Source organism: Arachis ipaensis, chromosome B7, assembly GCF_059453495.1.
Source record: "Arachis ipaensis isolate K30076 ecotype BB chromosome B7, ASM5945349v1, whole genome shotgun sequence".
Lineage (NCBI taxonomy): Eukaryota > Viridiplantae > Streptophyta > Magnoliopsida > Fabales > Fabaceae > Arachis > Arachis ipaensis.
In genome coordinates this window covers 36,775,431-36,796,090 of record NC_142442.1, presented here as the reverse complement: position 1 = coordinate 36,796,090, position 20,660 = coordinate 36,775,431, and the positions used below count along the sequence as shown (strand labels likewise).

The window sequence follows — 20,660 nt, the reverse complement described above, 5'->3', positions numbered from 1 at the left end:
GAATGAAGCTAGTTGCATGACCCGTTTAATTAGAAGAGGAATGGGAAGGAGAAGGGGATGGGGATGGAGATGGGGATGGGGAAGGAGAAGGTTGGGGATGGGGATGGGGATGAGGATGGGGATGGGGATGGCGATGGGGAAGGGGAAGGGGAAGGGGAAGGGGAAGGAGAAGGTTGGGGATGGGGATGGGGATGGAACAGAGTGGGAATTGGGAGGGGGTGGTTCTACACTACACTTTTCTTTTTTCTTTTTTCTTTTTTTTTGTTCGAATTAGGGGGTCTACGCTACGCCCTTTTTTTTTTTGTTCAAAACGACGTCATTTTAAGGTTCTGATGAACGAAAAATGTCTCAGGGACTACTATGAGTCCAGGAGTGCAATTTCAGGGACGAATTTGAGGAATTATTAACTTCAGGGATTATTTTGAGGCTCGAGTGTAAGTTCATGGACTACTTTGAGACTTAACTCATCCCAGTCCCTCTTGCTTGTATACTCCCATCTGAATATCCCATTCATCCTTTTCACTCTCATTCCAACCTTCCCTCACTTGCCAAGTTTCCAACCCTACCTTTAACCTCACTGATTTCACTTTCCATTGTTGATGAAATCGGACCTTTGAGCAAAAAAAAAAAAAAAATTGGACCACCAGCCTTTAATAATGCTAAGGAGAAGGATAATAAAAGACGTCAATCGTCCGAAACTCCATATTACTAATTATCTTGATTATCCTAATTATGTAAGTTTTTATTTTTAAATATTTTGATTTAATTAAAATAATAGTGATAATGTTAGAAATTAGTAAAAATAGTGTAGTAATACTTTTTATTAAGATTATAGATGTATGATAATAAATTAATTATTATTAATTGTTATTAATAGATTGTAGTAAAATGTGTAGGTATGATATTATTATTATTAATTGTTATTAATAAATTTATTGTAGTAATAACTTTTTATTAAGATTATACGTGTGATAATTAATTAATTATTATAAATTGTTATTAATATAGTAATAATTTTTATTAAGATTATAGGAATGATAATAAATAAATTAATTAGTATTAATTGTTAGTAATAAATTTATTGTAGTAATACTTTTTATTAAGATCTAGGTATGATAATAAAATAATTATTATGAGTATAATATAGAAGATATATAAAAATTATTGAATTAATTATTTTTATTATGAGTATAATATAGATATTTAATAAAGAATTAATGATTTATTATTATGTGTTGTTAGAATAGAATAGAATAATTACTTGAGATTGTTTATTATGTTGGAAGTGTAAATATTAAAATTATTTTAATATAATAATTATTGAAAGTGACTTAATTAATGTATTATTATTATTATTAGTGTATATAAATAGAAAATAAGGAATAAGAATTATTATTATAAAATAATTTGGTTTTAAACATTAGAATATGTAATTTTAATGTATCTAAAAATAATTAGATTTATATTTAAAATTTGTTTAAAATTTATTGATAACTATTAGAATGTAAAAAATATAGATGTTAATTTTTTGTAAAATAGAGTTAGTATATTTTGAGTAGTTAATAATATAATCGTTAACATGATTATGTTTTACTGTTATGTGATAATGAAAATTTGATTCTGTTAAATTTAATTTGTTAATTAAATAAAGTTATATTTGTTTAATGTGATCTATGGCTACGTTTTGTAGGGTTCACGGATGTTGCAATGTGACCACTACATGCTGTCGGATCCGTACAATCAAATTGTGGAGGGGTATTTACAGGAGACTGACTTTTATCACGTTTTTCAGATTGGAGTTGTTCAATGTCAGTTGGCATTGGTTAATGCTCTGATCGAGAGATGGCGCTCTGAGACTCACACATTCAATTTTTCGGTTGGTGAGTGTGCTGTGATGCTGGAGGACGTGGCGATAATTCTTGGTCTTCCGACGAATGGTCTGCCAGTTACAGGACCGACACTCAGTAGTTATAAGGCATTACAGGTTGAATGCTTGGATCAGTTTGGTGTTGCACCTAGGAAGACAGAGTGTAGAGAAAGCTTCATCAAGTTGACGTGGTTTCGAGGACTGAAAGATCATTTAGTGTTGGCTGATGATATTCACATTCAGAGGTACGTGAAGTGCCAGATAATATTATTATTTGGGACCGTTATGTTTGGAGATAAGTCTGGGCAGCGGTGCACTGGAAGTTTTTGCCGTTGCTCGGTAACTTTGCTCGGATCATATAATTTAGTTTGGGATCGGCATGCCTGACACACCTGTATAGAGCGTTGTGTAGGGCAAATCGTGTCGACTGTAAGGAGATTGATGGTCCACTGACACTTTTGCTTAGCTAGGCTTGGATCTGTCTACCATTTCTTGCGCCGATTCCTAGTAATCCTCGACTCTTTCCGATTGAAAATAGGTAAATTTAATTACTATCTGCTTTGAAAAAGTGTAGCACGATGTATTTTAAATTTGATTGATAAAAGTTAATTAACGAATTGTCTGATGTCAGGTAGCGTAACTGGAAGTGTGCTGATCAGCCTTACAGATTTCCTAGTCTTGCTCACTTTAGAAGAGCATTGGATGATCTGCAAGAAGGGCATGTATGTTGTAATAAATAAGTATCTATTTTTGGTTAGCGTATTATTATTTGGTGTATAATCCTCCTTTACTTGCATAATGTGTACAGTTTGTTTGAGAGGCTTATGCAATTGGTTGCATTGATCCAGATGTGATTCCTTTTGACATCCGTCAGCATTCAATTATATAGAGTGCCATGGTTCTGCTTATATCTTTTGAATGTATTGAGTGACATGCATTTGATAGACTGAGGAGACAATTTGGTTTGACTCAGGGTGTTCCTCATCAAGAGTGGGATCTAGTTGAAGCATACGGCGAAGTTCTGACAGGACCCAAGAATCAAGATTGGTCTGGAACCCACTCATTTTGGGTTATGCATTGGACGAATCGGTATAGTCATGTTCTTGTCGAGCACCTGGTGCCCTCACAGCATCCTCTAGATATTTACATGCATTGGTACCGAGGTACATATGGTGCCCACTTGCATCTGTCAGATCTCGTATTGCAAGAGAATCAGGAGGGTAATCCTGTTCATAATCAGGTAAAGCAACAAGATCAACCACTGCCACCACCATCGCCACCGCAACCGCCACCACCACCGTCACAGACACAAGCACAGCAAGAGCTTGAGCAATTCACACCATATATTTCTGACACATATTCTACGGATTATTTTACACCATCAATCCCATTACATCAATAGTATTAGAGTGTCCCGCAGCAAGAATCAGAAGAACAAGGTTCGTTTAGCCAACTGCTTGGATTCATGGCTCCTGTGCCAGGTTACTCATATCCAGGTAATTACGGAGACATTCCTACCGACCAGAGGGCGCACCCGAGTGGTATTACTCCAGGTAGATTGTCATTGGATACGAGACCTCGACTTCGCACTTCCTCTGGCAATTCCGGAGGTAGACTTTCTATTGACTTGAGTAGGAGTGATGATGCCACGAAGGGGATCACACAGAGCAGAAACTCATGTCGTATTCCGATGAGTCTAATTCAGGAGAGCAACCAGGCAGTTGATGATAAGGCTGATGACTATCTGGTTGACCATCCGGACGAGGACGAGGATGAGGATGCAAATGATGCTAATGATGACGACGATGATGGTCCAAAGCCTAGTGGAGGTAAAGTAATTTATTGGTTAGATTGGTAAAATGATTTCTTGTTAGTTGGTAAAGTAGTTTATTGGTTAGTTGGTGAATTAATTTCCTGGTTAGTTGGTAAAATAATTTATTGGTTAGCTAGTAAAGTAATTTCCTTGTTAGTTTGGTTTGATTAGTTAGTTATTGAATGTGTGAATGTTTTCATAGGTACAACCACAAGTGAAAAAGGAAAATGATACAACCTTAGAGTTGATCCACTACATCGGAGCGCTAATCGATTTACCTCATCCACTTTTAATAGGGTTGCAAAGAAATGCAAGAAATTATACAAAGATGTAAAATGGGCAATGAGAAAATGATGTGTGTATTGGACTTCCTTACTTAGAATGTGTTTGTTGTTTATTTTTTCCGGTTTGTTAAACTATGACGATGACTATGTTAATTCCTTTTATCTCATTAACTATGCTAGTGGACTTTATGTCATTAACTATGTTACTTCACTTTATGTCAGCATTCACTTTATGTCAATATATAAAAATGCTAAAGTCATACAATAACATCATACACAAAAAGCACCAATAATATATAAAAAATTGAAAGTCATACAATAACATGACAAACGAAGATGCAATTTGGATGGGAGCTCTATTGGGTGGTCGGACTTGCACTTGAACCACCACGTTGAAGACATCTGTTATGGCTGTGGCCCTCAGCCCTGTATTGCTTACATCGCCTAGGACCATGCAACATCCGAGTGTCCATCTCATTCAAGAAATGGGTCATCCATGGCCGACCTTTGGATACCCGTCTGAGGAATGGATTACCTACAAATCGAGGTCCATGATAAACAGGCCATGTTGTGGGATTTCCTAGTAGCCTAAACCTAGCTCTGTACACTCTTCGAACTCGGTCCATTTTGTAAACATCATGAACATATAGTTGCCAATCTAGGCGCTGATTTGCACAACAAACAAACACAAGTCAACACGGAAGTCGGTCTACTTGGAATTCACCACAGTCACACCATTGTCGACGTAGGTCCACTGCATACTCCACACCACTAGGACACTCATGCACTTCGAATACCTCATTCCATCTGTCAAAGCAACTAACTTAGATGTTACTCGCTGCCTGCTAATTCGCATGCAATTTAGAGGTCACAAGCTCAGAGAACACATGTCCTGCATTAATACGAGCCTCAGTTTCGGCTCTTTTTTGGGTGAACAATTCATTAAGCCTGTAAAACGTTGCCTTAACAAGTGCAGTGACTGAAGATTGCACGCTTCTTTCAGTACCGAGTTGATACATTCCACTAGATTAGTGGTCATATGACCCATCGGTATCCCCCATCAAATGTCAAAGCATACTGCTCACGTGGAATCCAATCCAACTAGTTGGTATAAACCTCACCCCGCTCGTGTAAACGCTGATAATGCGTCTCGTACTCGCGAACCGTCCTCGAATATCTTGTCAATAAAAAAAAAAGACCAACTATATACAACATTCATTATAATATCTGGGTTTAAGACTAACTATAATAGTAACTATGATACCGATGTTGATGATAAGATTCTACCAATACAGAGCTTTGAACTTCCTCAAGAAGTTGGACTCTATGCTGATACAAAACATGTGGAAAGCTCTGGGAGGAGACCAAGCTCCGTTACTACGAGCAATAGCTGACCTGATGGATTCATGCCGATCGGAGATAAGGCCCACACTATCACGTGTCACGACATGTTATCGCAAGTTACTAATAAAAAATTGCCAAGCCTCAGATGTCTCTCCCTCCACTGTCGCAAATGCAATAGGCACGATGTTGTTATGCCATCCTGTGAAACTGCAACCAACAAACAGCCCTTATATTTTTCATACAAATGAGTTCCGTCTACCTGCACTATTGGCTTGCAATGTATGAATGCTCTAATACAAGGATAATAACTCTAGAAGGCTTAGTGTAGTACACGAATATTAGGAACCAAGTCATCTCCCTGGTATGCAGGCATTGTTTCAAAATGAATAACTGCTGATGGCTCCTTGTGACATATAGCCTCAAATTATATGGGAAAAGCTTTGTACGAAGCTTCCCAACCTCCAAAAATTGACTCCACTACCTTCTATTTTGCCAACCATGCTTTACGATAACTTATGGTGTAGTTAAACTTCGACCGTACTTTCGCAATCACTGATTTTACCTTTATAGATGGGTCAACTTCTACCAATAGCTTCATTTCTTCTGCAATTGTGTTGGAATCCAGCTTTGAATGATCTTGAGAAATGGTGGTCCTAGTACAGGTGTGACTACCATTGTACCTCCTTATCTCCCAGCAGTACTTTCTGGACATTTTGCTAACTCTGATCAGCCAATCATAACATGCGCCGTACTGGGTATATTTAGCATAGAATGTTGTCAGTTCTAACTCATGCACCTGATAATCTACACATCTATGGATGGTATAATCTTTCATCGCCTTAATTACTGCCTCCTTATAACTGAATTCCATTCCCACGGTGAATTCACCATCCGTCATAACAGGAAGCTCTGTTGCAATCACGCCACAAAATTTATATTTCGATAAATAATTCTTAAAATACGTGTCTCATTAATAAAATCTATCTATGATCCGTAAATTAAGAATAAATCATTCAAAAGTTAATAAATTAATCAACTAGGTCATCAAATGCTATTTAATAAATTAATAATCACACAAGAATGCAAAATACTAAATTCCTCAACATACATGTTTACTTGATAATTAAAAATTAAACAATTACTAATTATATGCTATATTTTACCTATTTACCGTTGACTTAAATATTTGTCTCAAACTCAAAACATCTGTATAAATCATAATTTAAAATTATTATATACCTGCATTTATATATTGAGGAAACTTCGGCGCATGCATGGCCTCCAAATCCAACGACCGCATGAAAGTCGTCTCCTCAAACGGCTGCTGGTTTGCTAGTGCATTTGCCACATCTGCCACATCTGCCGCCATAGCATCGTCAACTTGATATTCATCTACACCCGGATCAATGACCTCATAGTTACTTTCAAACTCTTCCTCGCTATCACTGTTGTAATCTTCCAATTCAATATCTCGGTCTGCTACAGATTGCTTGAACTCAATATACAGTTCGATGAACGATATTCGGGACTAACTTTCAAGATACACTGAAAACATTTCTTGTATGCTCGCTTCATCGGTCACATATTTCGTTTGAAATTGAATGAACCCACCAAATACAGAATACACTACATTTTAATTCTTCAAATGGCACTACATTCTCCTAGATTTTTGAGAATCCATCTTCTCACAAATCACACCTTTTAATTCTTCAAATGACAATGTGAATGGAATTATAATATCTAATGGATTTTCATATACAAATTTTACTCCTTTAGATGTTTGTAATAAAATTTGACCATGATAATACACTTTTAATATCACTCTATCATCCATGATAATAGGGAAGAAGAGAAAGAGCAGAGACGAGCTTCAAAGATTTGAAGAGTGTGAGAAGAAGAAGATGAAGTGGATAACTCGATTATGGAGTTGGTATATATAAAACTGAAATCGGATCATCCGACGGCTTTCTTGACGGTTCAAATTTTTTGAAAACTTAAATTGGACAGTCCGATTAAAGGCACGGCCCGCCAAAATTTTTTTTTGCATGAAATCGGTGGGTCTGATTTTATTGTCCAACAAAAATTTTGTCCTGCAGCCTAGAAATCGGGTGGTCCAATTTCTTTGGAAAAAAAATTCCCTCTCCATGCATGAAATCGGTGGGTCTGATTTCTTTGCAAACAAAATGTATGTCCAGCACAAATCGGACGGTTCGATTTGTGTCCCTTCTCACCTCCAAGAAATTGGACCGTCCGATTTCTTCCCGTCAGCTAACGTCACAACAGTGTAAAACACCCCTAACTTCCATAACGCGGCGTTACACCAACCTAGGTGTCATATCCAAAAAAATTAGCCGATCTTAGTCATCTTTACTAGTCCTAATAATAATAATAATTTCAGAATTTAAGTAACAAAAAATTAGTAGGGTAAGGATATGAAGTTCTAAACTATTTAAGTCTAGTCACAAAAAAAAAACTATTTAAGCCTAATACTTTAATCATGTCCTATTAACTAAAATTTAGTTAGGTGCTTAGCTAGGTTTTTCTCAAGTAATCTTTATTTTTTAAATAGTGTGATTCTCTAATCACATCATACATAGTGAGAGAGTTAAAAATGGAGGACAACACTAATTCTGTTAGGCAGCAACAAAGACAGACCATGGAGGAAGAAAAGGACATGATAAGGATTGAGAGGGGAGCTCCATAGTTATTTAAAAATTACATAATTAATTTGAAGAGATAGAGGCAAAGAAAGAAAATGGAAGAGAAAAATTTTGTATAAGCCCCAGTTTGGATTCAATTATTAGATTTGCGGAACATTACAAGACTAAGGTGAAAGGTCTATGGTAAAGTCACATATGCGAATCTATTTACAATGCGAAAAAGATATGAGAAGATAGTTAAGTTCCAGGTGATGATGGATGTTATAAAATCCTTTAGAAGAGTCATCAGAATTGCTGGACCAGATAAAAAATAAAGCTAATGTATGAAAGAATTGGTAATTTTTGTAATTATTGTAGCTATATAAGGCATGAAGTCAGAACATGTTCAGATCAATTGAAAAATGCAGTTAAGGGGAAGTGGAAGAGGAAAAATAGCGGGATTGATTGAAAGTAGCCCAATTTGAAAGGAGATATTTTGGACAGCAGGAGAGTTCTAATCCTAACATAATGAGTGAGACCATCAGGATAGAAAAAAAGCTATGAACCCAACCCTGATCAATTTACTCAAAAGATTAGCAAACCTTTCAATCACTAGTGATAGGAAGGAAAGTAGGAAATATGATGAGGATGTGCGAAATATGGCTGCAGTAGTGATAACTCGGAAGGAGAACATGATCCCTAATATTATCTTATCCACTGAGAAAATAGATGACAATTCCAATGTAGTGGTTAAGATTAACACAACAAAGGAGGCAGAAGAAGGGTCTCAGAATCTAATCATTTTGCCTAGTTCCAAAGCCACTGGTGAACCATTATTTTATGATTAATTTTGGATCGAATCGAGTGACTTTTATCAACTTTACTCACACTTATCCAAATAATTTGCATGCTTTTAAGTTCCTTTCTGAATTTTGTGCTATGATTGAAAACACGCTTCCTAGGCCTTTAAATTACTAATTTTTAATCCTCTCGTATTACCATTCGATGCTGTGATGCGTCTGTTGAGAGATCTCAGGGTTATATGGCTGGAATGGCATGAAGGATGAAAAGAAAACATGTTAAAGTGGAAGGAACACAAGAAATGGAAGATTTGAGAAGCTGGTCTCGAAACGTACGCGTGGCTGATGCGTACGCATGACAAGCGTTACGTGCTGCAATAAAGGGAATATGCGGCCCAGTTTCAAGCCTAAAAATGAAGCCAGTACGCTAGGATAGACACACCTACACTTTCACTTTAGTTTTTTTTCAATTAGTTTTTGAAATTCTAGAGAGAGAAAATCTTACTTCTCTATAGGGTTTTGGATTTTTAGTTGATTCTCAATCAGATCTTGAGAGAAACAGTTGCTACCTTTACTTCTAGTCATTTTTCTTATATTTTTCATCTTTAAATTCCTTTAGTACTCTTTCCAATTTGGTTACTTGAATTCATGTTTGGATCTTGTTACTCTTGAATTTTGTTATTGTTGATTATTGTTAGTGGTAATTTGAATTGAGTTATTTTCTCACTTTTATCATGTCTTTTATCTTTGCCCACCAAGTGTTTGAGGAAATGTCATCCATGATCATGGAGTAGATTTCCTTGCTTGATTTAGGATTGAGTAATTGGAGCCACTTGAATTGTTATACTTAAGTGTTGATTGGTAATTGACGATTGCTAATTAGCCTGAACCTCACCAACTCGAGTCCTTCTCTATGAAGTGATTAGGACTTGTGAGATAAGGTTAATTGTGTTCACTTGACTTTCCTTCAATTGTTAGAGGATAACTAAGTGAGAGCAATGAGCCTTTACCATCACACTTGGGAAAGACAATGAGGATAGAAATTCCGATTCTCACCCCTAACCAAGACATATTATATTGATTAATTATCAACTCTTGCTAGTTATCTATTGCTCTAATTTCTAGTTATTTATTTTTCTTGTTCTCAACTTCAAAAATCTCTAGGAAATCCTCACCAATAATGTGCATCTTGTGTCAACTCCTAGGAAAAACGACTCGGGATTCTACTCCCGGTTATTGATTTTATTTATGACACACATTTTAACTTTGACTAGCAGAAATCTCGTCGGTTGAGACTATACTTTGCGACGTTAATTTGGGAAACCCTTTTTGGTAATTCTTGACCGACATTTATTCGCTCGTCAAGTTTTGGCGCCATTGCCGGAGAGTTGCATATGTGTGTGATAAACCCCATTTTTAGGGTTTATCCTGTGCTTAATTGAGTGGATTTTATCCACTAAACTCACTTATTCATAGAATTCACATGTTTTACATTTTCCTTCCTGATTTTGTGCTATGATTGGAAACATGTTTCTTTGGTCTTAAATTTTCTATGTTTAATCCTCTCTTATTACCATTCGATGCCGTGATATGTGTGTTAAGTGTTCTCAGAGATTACAGGACAGGAATGACTTGGAGGATGGAAAGGAAGCATACAAAAGTGGAAGGAATACAAGAAACTAAAGGAGCTGCTAAAGTTGTCCAGCCTGACATCTTGGTACTAAATCAGTCATAACTTGAGCTACAGAGGTCCAAATGACGCAGTTCTAGTTGCGTTGGAAAGCTAACATCCGAGGCTTCGCAACGATATATAATTTACCATAGCTGCCCTAAAGATAGGCGATGCACACGCGTGGCCTGGCAAAAAACTCAATCCGCGCGAACGCGTGGACGACGCTCACGCGTGACTGTGCTGCGTGCTGGACGTACCAGAAATCACTAGGGGCGATTTCTGGGCTATTTTTGACCCAGTTTTCGGCTCAAAAAAAAAATTAGAGGCTATAAAGTGGGGGAATGCATCCATTCATTCACACAATTCATACAACATTCATAATTCATAATTTTAGGTTTTAGATGTAGTTTTTAGAGAGAGAGGCTCTCTCCTCTCTCTTAGGATTTAGGATTTATTTTAGCTTATGGTTATTTCTTCATTCTAGGTTCAATGTTCCTTTACTTTAATTTGATTTTTCTTCTACTTTTAATTACTCTATTACTTTAGTTTGTCTATTTTTCCAGTTTGGTTTATGAATCCTTATATTGAATTTGATTTTCTATTTAATATAATGAGGTATTTCAGATTTATGATTATTTATTCTATTCATGTTATTGATGCTCTTAATTTAATTTAGATTTATCCTTTTTGGCTTTGGTTGAATAATTGGTGACACTTGAGTTATCAAAGTCAGCAGTTGATTGAAAATTGGAATTGCTGATTGATTTGGATCCCTCTAAAGCTAGTCTTTCCATAGGAGTTGACTAGGACTTAAGGAATCAAGTTGATTGGTCCACTTGACTTTCCTTTATTTAGTAAGGGTTAACTAAGTGGGAGCAACGGACAATTCTCATTACAATTGATAAGGATAACTAGGATAGGATTTCCAGTTCTCATACCTTGCCAAGAGTTTTTCATAATTATTAATTTACTATTTCTTGCAATTTATTTTTCTTGTTCCTTATTCAAAAACCCCAAAAATATACTATCTCATAACCAATAATAAACTACACCTCCCTGCAATTCCTTGAGAGATGACCCGAGGTTTAAATACTTCGGTTATTAATTTTATTAGGGGTTTGTTACTTGTGACAACCAAAACTTTTGTACGAAAGGATTCTCTGTTGGTTTAGAAGCTATACTTACAACGAGACTTTATCTGTAAAGTTCTTTACCAACAGAAATCTGATCGTCAGTGTGCTATGTATTGGTTGGTGTAAATATGTTCATATTTGAATAATTGCATCTTTTGTTTGTGTTCTTGTTGGTTATTAGTAGTATTTATTAGTTATTTTGCTTAATATATCTTGTTGCCATAGTTCTATGTTTCTTTTATTGAATGACGCGTTCATTGCCGGCTCCGAGTTTAGCCCCATTTGATCCCGAAATTGAAAGAACCGTTCCACAGATTAGGCGAGCTCGGCGTCAGTTAGCCTCCGAGGGTGGTGAAGGGGTTTCTGCCAATTCACCAACCATACCCGAGGTTGAATCCGAAGTGTCATTTGAGGAAGAAACCAACTCCTCTTCCACTAAATCTATTAATATCTCTTCCATTGATTTAGATACCGATACTATGGTTGCATCTAGAAGGATCACTCTCAAGGAGGCGGGAGCTTCGGATTTCACTCTCCAACCATTTCAAGTGCGTCATTCAAATTTGAATGCCGATTTTGAGCTAAAGACCTGATGCACGGAAACTTGTCTCTCAACAAAATTTTCTTCGGCAAGTATACCGAATTGTCGTCAAGTAAAAACTCATAATAGAGTGAGGTCGAATCCCACAGGGATTGATCCTTTAATCATAGGAATGTTCTAGTTGAGCTAAGTAGAAGTCGATTTGAGAGTTGCAGGAAATTAAATGGCGGGAAAGTAAATGGCAGAAAGTGTAAATGCTGGAAATAAAGAACTGAATGTAAATGGCGGAAGGTAAATTGCAGAATCTTAAATGGGGAATGGGAAAGATGAACATAAAAGTAAATGGCAGAAAGTAAAGAGAATGGGTAAGATCAGAAATGGGGAATTCATTGGGCTCAGGAGATGTTGTATTCTCCGGATCGAGTTCATTTTCATCTCTTCCTCAATCAATGCATTCATTGATCTCCTTGGCAATCTTAAGTGATTGAATTCCAATTCCTTGGTAATTTAATCTCTCAAATCTTGATCAATATCCAATTCCTTGGTCTAATTGCTCATGAGAAGAGATGAAGTGTGGTCACTGATTATACCACATGTATTCCTAAATCAAAGTGTTGGTAGGATTATATGTCACTATATCCATCCAAACCCCAATTTGGTCTAACATGAGAAAGCGTTTCTAGCATGATCTCTTCATTCCTCTTCCAAGGTTCCGAAGAGATCCAAGTATGAATATCTTCTTTTCCAAGACAACTACCCAATTGGATGAAGATTGAAAGCTTTCTAGTAAAATCAAGAGAAAAGAAAGAAAAAGAATAATGAAAACTATTATTGATCCATCAAATTACAACAGAGCTCCGATCCCTAACCCAATGAAAGGGGTTTAGTTGTTCATAGCTCTGAAAATGGGAAGCAAAGATGGAAAATACATTCTGATAGTAAAACTAAAAGTTGTAGAGAAAGTAAAATTATATAGAGAGTAGTTCTCCCAATGCCAAAAGCTTCTTCTATAGTTCAAAACTACTCCTATATATACTACTCTTCTGATCTTCTAGTTGGCTCTTCAAGTCTTTGAATATGGGCCTTTGGATCTTGAGTTGAATCAGTTTGGAATCTTCAGTGGGCTCTGCTTTACTTGCAGAGAAAGTGTGAAGTAGGCATAGACTTTAGCTAGGACGTTAGTGGTGTTAACGTTAAGTGAAAATGTAGGTTCGAGAACGTTAGTGACAATCACCTTTTTCACTAACGTTCCTAGCCCAAGATGGTTCACATTAACTTCAACGTTAGTGGCACTAATGTGACCACTAACGTTGCCTCTTGGTCCATCACAAGCGTTATTGGCGTTTACCTTTGCCAATAACGTTGCTCTTAGCCCCTCTTTTCTCACGTTAGAGTCTACGTTTGTCTAACTAACGTGGCTCTTAACGTGGGCGTGCCTTAGCCTCGAGAGCGTTAGTGACACTTACCTTTGTCACTAACGCTCCAAACGCTCCTTCTCACGTTAGTGCCTCACGTTAATTGTCTTAACGTGGTGGTGATTGCCATCTCCAACGTTAGTGACAAAGGTGAGTGTCACTAACGTTGGCTCATCATTTCTTTCCTCCACGTTAGCTTTCACGTTAATGCAATTAACGTGGCTCATAGTGGCTTGGTCCAACGTTAGTGACAAAGGTGAGTGTCACTAATGTTGGCGACTCCTAGCTCCTCCCACGTTAGAGTTCACGTTAATGTAGTTAACATGACTCTTAACGTAGCCAATTGGGATTAGTCCAACGTTAGTGACAAAGGTGAGTGTCACTAACGTTGGCATTGTCTTCCTTTTTCATGTTAGAGTTCACGTTAACTGAGTTAACGTGACTCTTAACGTGGCTAATTTGGAGCGTTAGTGGTACTCACTTTTACCACTAACGCTGGAGCTCCCTTTTTCTCCACGTTAACTACAACGTTAATATAGTTAACGTGGTAATTAATGTGGGCCATGATGGTTTCGAAGGCGTTATTGGCAATCACTTTTCTCATTAACGTTGCAAGTTTATTCCCATTCCATGTTAGTGGTCATGTTAATTAGATTAACGTGGCTGCTAATGTGGCTCTTCCTTGCTTCCTTTGTCCTGAAACCAAGCAAATAAAGTGCATCAAAGCTCTAATCCAAATTATGAGATATGCATTATCTAATTTGTCATTCAATTCATTCATAATTCTCATAAAATCACATGAAATTCACAATGTTTGCTTGAATCAAGATGTAAGTGATTATCTACCCAAAACTTGCTTATTAACTAGGAAAATGCATGAAATTATCCTAAAACAGTAAAGAAAAGGTCAGTGAAACTGGCCAAAATGCCCTGGCATCACAACACCAAACTTAAAGCTTGGTTGTTCCTAAGCAAGCACTGAAACATAAGAATGATGAATGAAATGACAAGAGAAATGAATCATTATTGTGGAAGTCATGTCCTTGGTTTTATGGGTTTTTATGCATAGCAACTTAGGTTCATTCCTTCATTGGATTTTAGACCTTTACCATGCCCTGGAATACTCACTTGATTGCACCCTATGAGACTTTTATTCATTAATCCCTTTGTCTTTTCAGGATTTGATTGTGTTCTTTAGACTAGGTGCTTTGTAAGGGGGCGACTCTTTAATATAAGCTTTCAGCCAGCACTCCCGAACCAGTTGGTTCAAGGTGCTAGGTGTTAAGACACCCTTAAGGACCTACTCCCTCAAGTCTCTTTCCCCCATAAATTTACACCACAGGTACATGGTTTGTTATTTTTCTTCTTGAGACCTTGGTGTCCAGCACCTCTTTGGGTTACTAAGTGTTCTGTAGCAAAGGTTACTCTTGATAGTGGACTTTCAGCTGATAATCCCGGGTTAGTTAACCCAAGTTACCAAGTGATAAGGCACCCCTGAGAGCTTATTCATCCAAGTAGATCCTTTACACAGGAGCACCACAGACACATGCCTTAAGATTCAACCCTTGGTGCCTAGCCTTATTTCTTATTCTTTTTCTTTATTTCTCAACTTTCATTTTTCTTTCCCTTTTTCTTATTAGGATCTTGTTATTTAGCTAGTCTCATGGGGTGTGTTTCAAGCATACGATTCAGGACAGATAGTTGCCTTCCTACCTTGTTGGTGAACCAACTTAGCTAAGTAATTACTACACCACAAGCTTAAGAACTTACTCCATAATATGAACCTCGCTCTGGTCTTTCATAACATCTCTTTTTATTTGACTTAAAAAGGGCAAGCATACAAGTAAGCAGGGTGAAGATGCAACAGGTAACTTGAACCAGCAAGCATAGACCTAAGCAATAAAAACTTAAAGGCAGAATTGAAAATCCTAAACTACCATGGAAACATGTTCTATTTCATACATGATTTTCCTTATTTAAAGCTTGAAAAAGATGGAACAAAGAGGGAACTCCACCACCTTTTACTCACGGGGGTGCCCATGCTCTCCCTCTTGTTTGTCTTCTTTGTGTCCACTTGTGTTTCCTTGTATCCGTGCCAGTCTCGCCTTTTTCCACTCCTCAAGTGCCTTCCTTACTGATTCATGACTCTTTTCTACCCTCTCTCTTTCTTCTCGCGCTAAGTCATCTTTCACCTCTTCATATCTTGGGATTCCTGGATGCAATATAGGCAGTTGTCCAACTAAGTACCCGAGCCTGGCTTGAGTATTCACATGATGTCCAGTCTCGTTCATGTAAACTCCTTCTGCGAACGCTCTGTATTCGTCAAAGAGTTTTTCCTGTTCCAATTGTTTCCGATGCATTTCATGTATGTGTGCACCTTAATGTGCTTGGATGTTGATTAGCTTTTGGATGGCTTCTTGTTGTTGATCCTGCCTTTGCTCTATCCTGTGGAAGGATTCACCCCATTGTTTCCCTTGTTCTAGTTGCTGTTCCATTATTTGCTTTTGCCATTCCCCCTGTTGATTCATCCATCTAGAGAGTGATTCTTCTTGATGATCCATCAACTGTAGTTGAAGCTCTTTCTGTGCCCCTTGATTTTCAAAGTATTGTTTAGATAAGCCATCAATGGCTTCCTGTAGTTGGTGCATGTCCAGAGGGGCTTGCTCCTCTAGGTTTTGTCCTTCTACCACTTGCTGGGCTGGCCTCTTTCTTGGCTTTCGTTGAGGTATGGGGGATGCAACAGCATGCAACCATCGAACAGTAATTGGGATGCCCACTTTTATCCACTCGGGATTCTCATCCTCGAACACCACCCCAGATTTGTCACACAGACGGAAAATAGTGCTGGGGTAGCCCAACCTTCCTCCAGAATCGCTTTTCTTAGCCATCTTCCTAATGCCTTGGGCTATGAGTTCATGAACCTTGATCTCTCCTCCTTTAAGTATACATTGCACCATTGTTGCTCTCTTAAGATTTACCTCTGAGTTATTCCCAGCGGGGAGGATGGATCTCCTTACAATTTTGAACCACCCCTTTGCTTCAGGAGTGAGGTCCCCTCTCTTGATAAACTTGGGCTTCCCTTGAGGGTCTCGTACCCAATCAGCCCCTTGTACGCAAATATCTTGCACAATCTGGTTATGGTCGGGACTGCTATCTATTCTGGAGTGATAGCTTTCTTCTGCAAATGGTATGGTTCGTAGCTTTAATGCCCTCATGATGCTCATAGGACTGAAATCCACGGTCACCCCTCTTATGAAGCTTATATAGGAGTCATCTGCCTTATCATATCTGACTGCATTTGCATAAAACTCTCTTACAAGAGTTGTGTTTACTTTTATGACTGGATCAATAAGGAGCTCCCATTTTCTCTTTTCCACCTTCTCTGTGATTTTGGGGCATTTAGTTTTTCTGACTTGAACGCCTAGCTCATATATGATCTCCTTATCAACCATCCACCCAAATTGTAATGCATGGTGAAATGTTCTAAACTTCTTCTCATCGAAAGGGTGTTGCTCCATAGGCTCCTTTTCCTTTCGCCTTTTGGAGCTTGATGATGCCATAAGTGATTTTTGAGATGTGAAGTTGTTGAGGGGTTGTGGGTAGGTGGTGGAATTCGGCTGAGTTAGGATAGGGTATAGTTAAAGGAGTGGGTGAGAGTGAGAAGCTTGAAGAAGTGGGCGTTGGAATGTGAAGGGAGGTACGGACTAAGAGCCACTTATATAGGGAGGTGGTGAGTGAATGAAAGGTGTGGATTGATGGTGTGGTTGTATGATGAACGGATGGGGTTTAGCATGGGTTGAGCACAAGGATTATCAACTTTATGATGGGGTTGGTTCGATTTCCAAGCGTGTCATCCTTTCAATGTTGCATGACAACATTTCCCAATGCATTCCCCCTGAAGACACGTGTATAATCCTCTCCTTTTGTGATGGCCGAACCCTCCTCCTTCAATTGTCCCATCAATTTTTCTACAAAATAAAAGGGATGTGATTAATGAAATTGTGGATGGTGGCGGCAAAATTTCAAATAAAATTGGGATAACTACTTTTTAAAATTTTTGTTTCTAACTAACTAAGTGCTATTCATGAATACAAACCAACTGACTTTTTAATTGTTCATGTATGCAACATTGGTGACACCAAACTTAGTTTGTGTCCATGTGGTGTACAAAGTTTTGTTCAAGGCTCTAAGAGTGACATGATATGAATTGCATTCATGTCCTCTTAGTGTGCCTTGAACACCAAACTTGTTCTTCACTATATGTTGCATAAAAGGATTCATTCAAGTATATGTCAAAGTTGATTTGGAATTCATGAACCTTGCATTATTAACTACTTTAAAAGCATATAAAACATGGGTTGCCTCCCATGAAGTGCTTCTTTAGCATCACTAGCTTGACGTTCTGACTTTGTCAGGGTGGTTGGTAATGCTTCAAATCTTCCCCCCTCGCAATAAATCTATCTCCATTGGCTTCATCAAGGATCTCCACATGTTCTAAGGAGAGAATCCTGTTGATGGTGAAAACTTTAGGTAGCTGAGATGGGATGGTGGGGAGATGAGGTGGGATATCTGGGAAATAAGCTGAGATCACTTTATCCCCTGGAGAGAAATCCTCTGTAGGGATCTTCTTGTTCCTCCATCTCCTTGGTGCCTTCTTCTTTGTTCCTTTTGATGTTGCCCTGCTCTTCGTGGCCTCTTTTTCCAAGGAAATTTTGTTGCTGGTCTCATATAACTCTGGTGGTTTAGGTTCCTTCTGGTCTTCCTTTAGCTGTGACAACTGCTCACTGTCTCGTTCGTCAACCAAAGGGATTCCCGGGTATACAGCTTGTGCTTCAATGCTTGTTTCTTCCACCAGTGCTTTGTCGTGCTCTCCCCTTGGTTCCTTGCTTTCCTGATCTACTTCTTGTGAGGGTTTGAAGACATTGAATGCGAGTTGTTCGTCATGTATCCTCAGTATTAGCTCTTCTCGCTCCACATCTATGAGCGCTCTGGCTGTAGCTGGGAATGGTCTTCCCAATATGATTGGGTGAAGGTGACTCTCTTCCATTTCCAATATGACAAAGTCTGTGGGAAGGAAGTAGTTCCCAACCTTCACCAACATATTTTCAACCACTCCTACTGCTTGTTTTTGAGTTTTGTCAGCCAGCCTGATGACTACGTCTGTGGGCATTAGCTCATTGATCTACAGCTTCTTCATAAGGGATAACGGCATTAAGTTGATGCTTGCTCCCAGGTCACAGAGTCCTTTATCAAACATTGTTTCTCCTATGGCACAGGGGATGTGAAAACTCCCTGGGTCCTTCCTTTTTGTAGGTAACTCTGGTTGAATGAGAGCACTGCACTCCTTATTCATCACTATTGTTTGCCCTCCTTTGAGTGAGCTTTTCCTGGTCAGCAGCTCATTCATATACTTAATGTATGAGGGCATTTGTTGGAGAGCCTTGATGAATGGTATGTTTACATGGAGAGATGCAAACATATTAAGGAACTTTGAGTATATTCTCTTTTCTACACCACCCTTGAGCCTTTGGGGAAAAAGTGCATAGAGTTTCAGCATCTCCTTCTGTGTAATTTTGGTTTCTTGGTGACCCTCTTCCTGCTTCTCTGCTGAAGTATCTCCATAGTGTTCGAAGGGTTTGTTCAGCTTTTTCTCAGTCCCCTTATCACTTATAGTGACCATCTTGCAGTCTTCCCATCTTACTTTCTTTGCTTCACCTTTCGGGTTTTTCTCTGTGTCACTTGGGAAGCTGTCAGTAGGTTTGGGAATCTTTTCAGAGAGGTATCCCACTTGAAATTCTAGCCTCTGAATGGTGTCTCCCTGGTTTTTGATATTAGCTCGCACCTCCTCCTTGAACACCTTGTTCTCTTGGAGTTCCTTACATATGCCTTCAAGTAGGGCCTCAATCCTTGAGAGTCTATCTTCGGATGATGGTGAGTTGGGGTTGGAGGGATGAGAATGGCCATTTTGGTTTTGATATGGATGTTGAGAGGTGTTGTTAGGTAGGTGCTGATATGATCTCTGTGTTGAATGTTGGTGAGCTGCATTGTTGTTAGGGTTGTGACGTCTCTGATCTTGGCCTTGATCTTGTTGATTTCCCCACCCAAAGTTTGGGTGGTTCCTCCAACCAGGATTATAAGTTTTGGAGTATGGATCATGGGTCTGCCTAGGTGAGTTTCCAATGTAGTTGGCTTGTTCCTGCTCACCCTCTGCTTCTGCATTTACTCCTTCTTGGGTTGTTGATGAGGTGGTGATTGCTGCTACTTAGTTCCTCTCCATCTTCTTGGTAAGGTCAGCCAACTGCTTGGTAATCAGCTTGTTCTGGGCCAGCAATGCATCCACGTTGTTTAGCTCCATTACTCCTCTAGTGTTACCTCTTTTAGAAGCATAGAAGTAGTCATTCTCCGCTACAGTCTCAATGACATCTATGGCTTCTTCAATGGTCTTCTTCTTGTTCAGAGATCCCGCAGATGAGTGGTGCACTGCCTTCTTTGATTCGTAAGAAAGACCCTCATAAAAAATGTGTAACTGCACCCATTCATTGAACATATCTGGCGGGCACCTTCTTGTCAAGTCCTTAAACCTCTCCCATGCTTTATATAGAGTCTCACCATCTTGTTGCCTGAAGATCTGTACCTCAGCTCTCAACCTTTTGATTCTTTAAGGAGGGTAGAATCTCGCTAAGAATTTGTTCACTACATCTTCCCAGGTTGTTAAACTCTCCTTCGGGAAGGACTCTAGCCATTTGGATGCTTTGTCCTTGAGTGAGAAGGGAAACAGAAGCAGTCTATAGGTGTCAGGATAAATACCATTAGACTTCACAGTATCGCATATTCTCAGAAATGTGGTTAGATGTTGATTGGGGTCTTCTTGGACACTTCCTCCGAATGAACAGTTGTTCTGAACAAGGGTGATGAGCTGTGGCTTTAGTTCAAAGTTATTGGCATGTATGGTTGGCTTTTGGATGCTACTTCCATAGTTTCCTGGGTTTGGATTGATATAAGAGCCTAGAACTCTTCTCTCTTGTCCAGCATGATGCGCTGGACCTTCTCTGCCATGGTTGTGAGCCTCTTCTTCATGATGGTTCTCCATATTCTCATCCATGTCTGGTTCAAAGTACTCTTCCTCTTCCTCAGCACCAACAACTCTCTTTT

The 20,660-nt window shown here is 38.6% G+C and overlaps 1 non-coding gene across 1 annotated transcript; it reads left to right on the top strand.

Moving 5' to 3' along the window:
- Nucleotides 1-20,050: 20,050 nt before the first annotated feature.
- LOC148550855 (small nucleolar RNA R71) lies at nt 20,051-20,157 on the top strand. The gene has a single exon (XR_015893880.1). It is a non-coding gene; the product is annotated as a small nucleolar RNA R71 (small nucleolar RNA).
- Nucleotides 20,158-20,660: the final 503 nt, after the last annotated feature.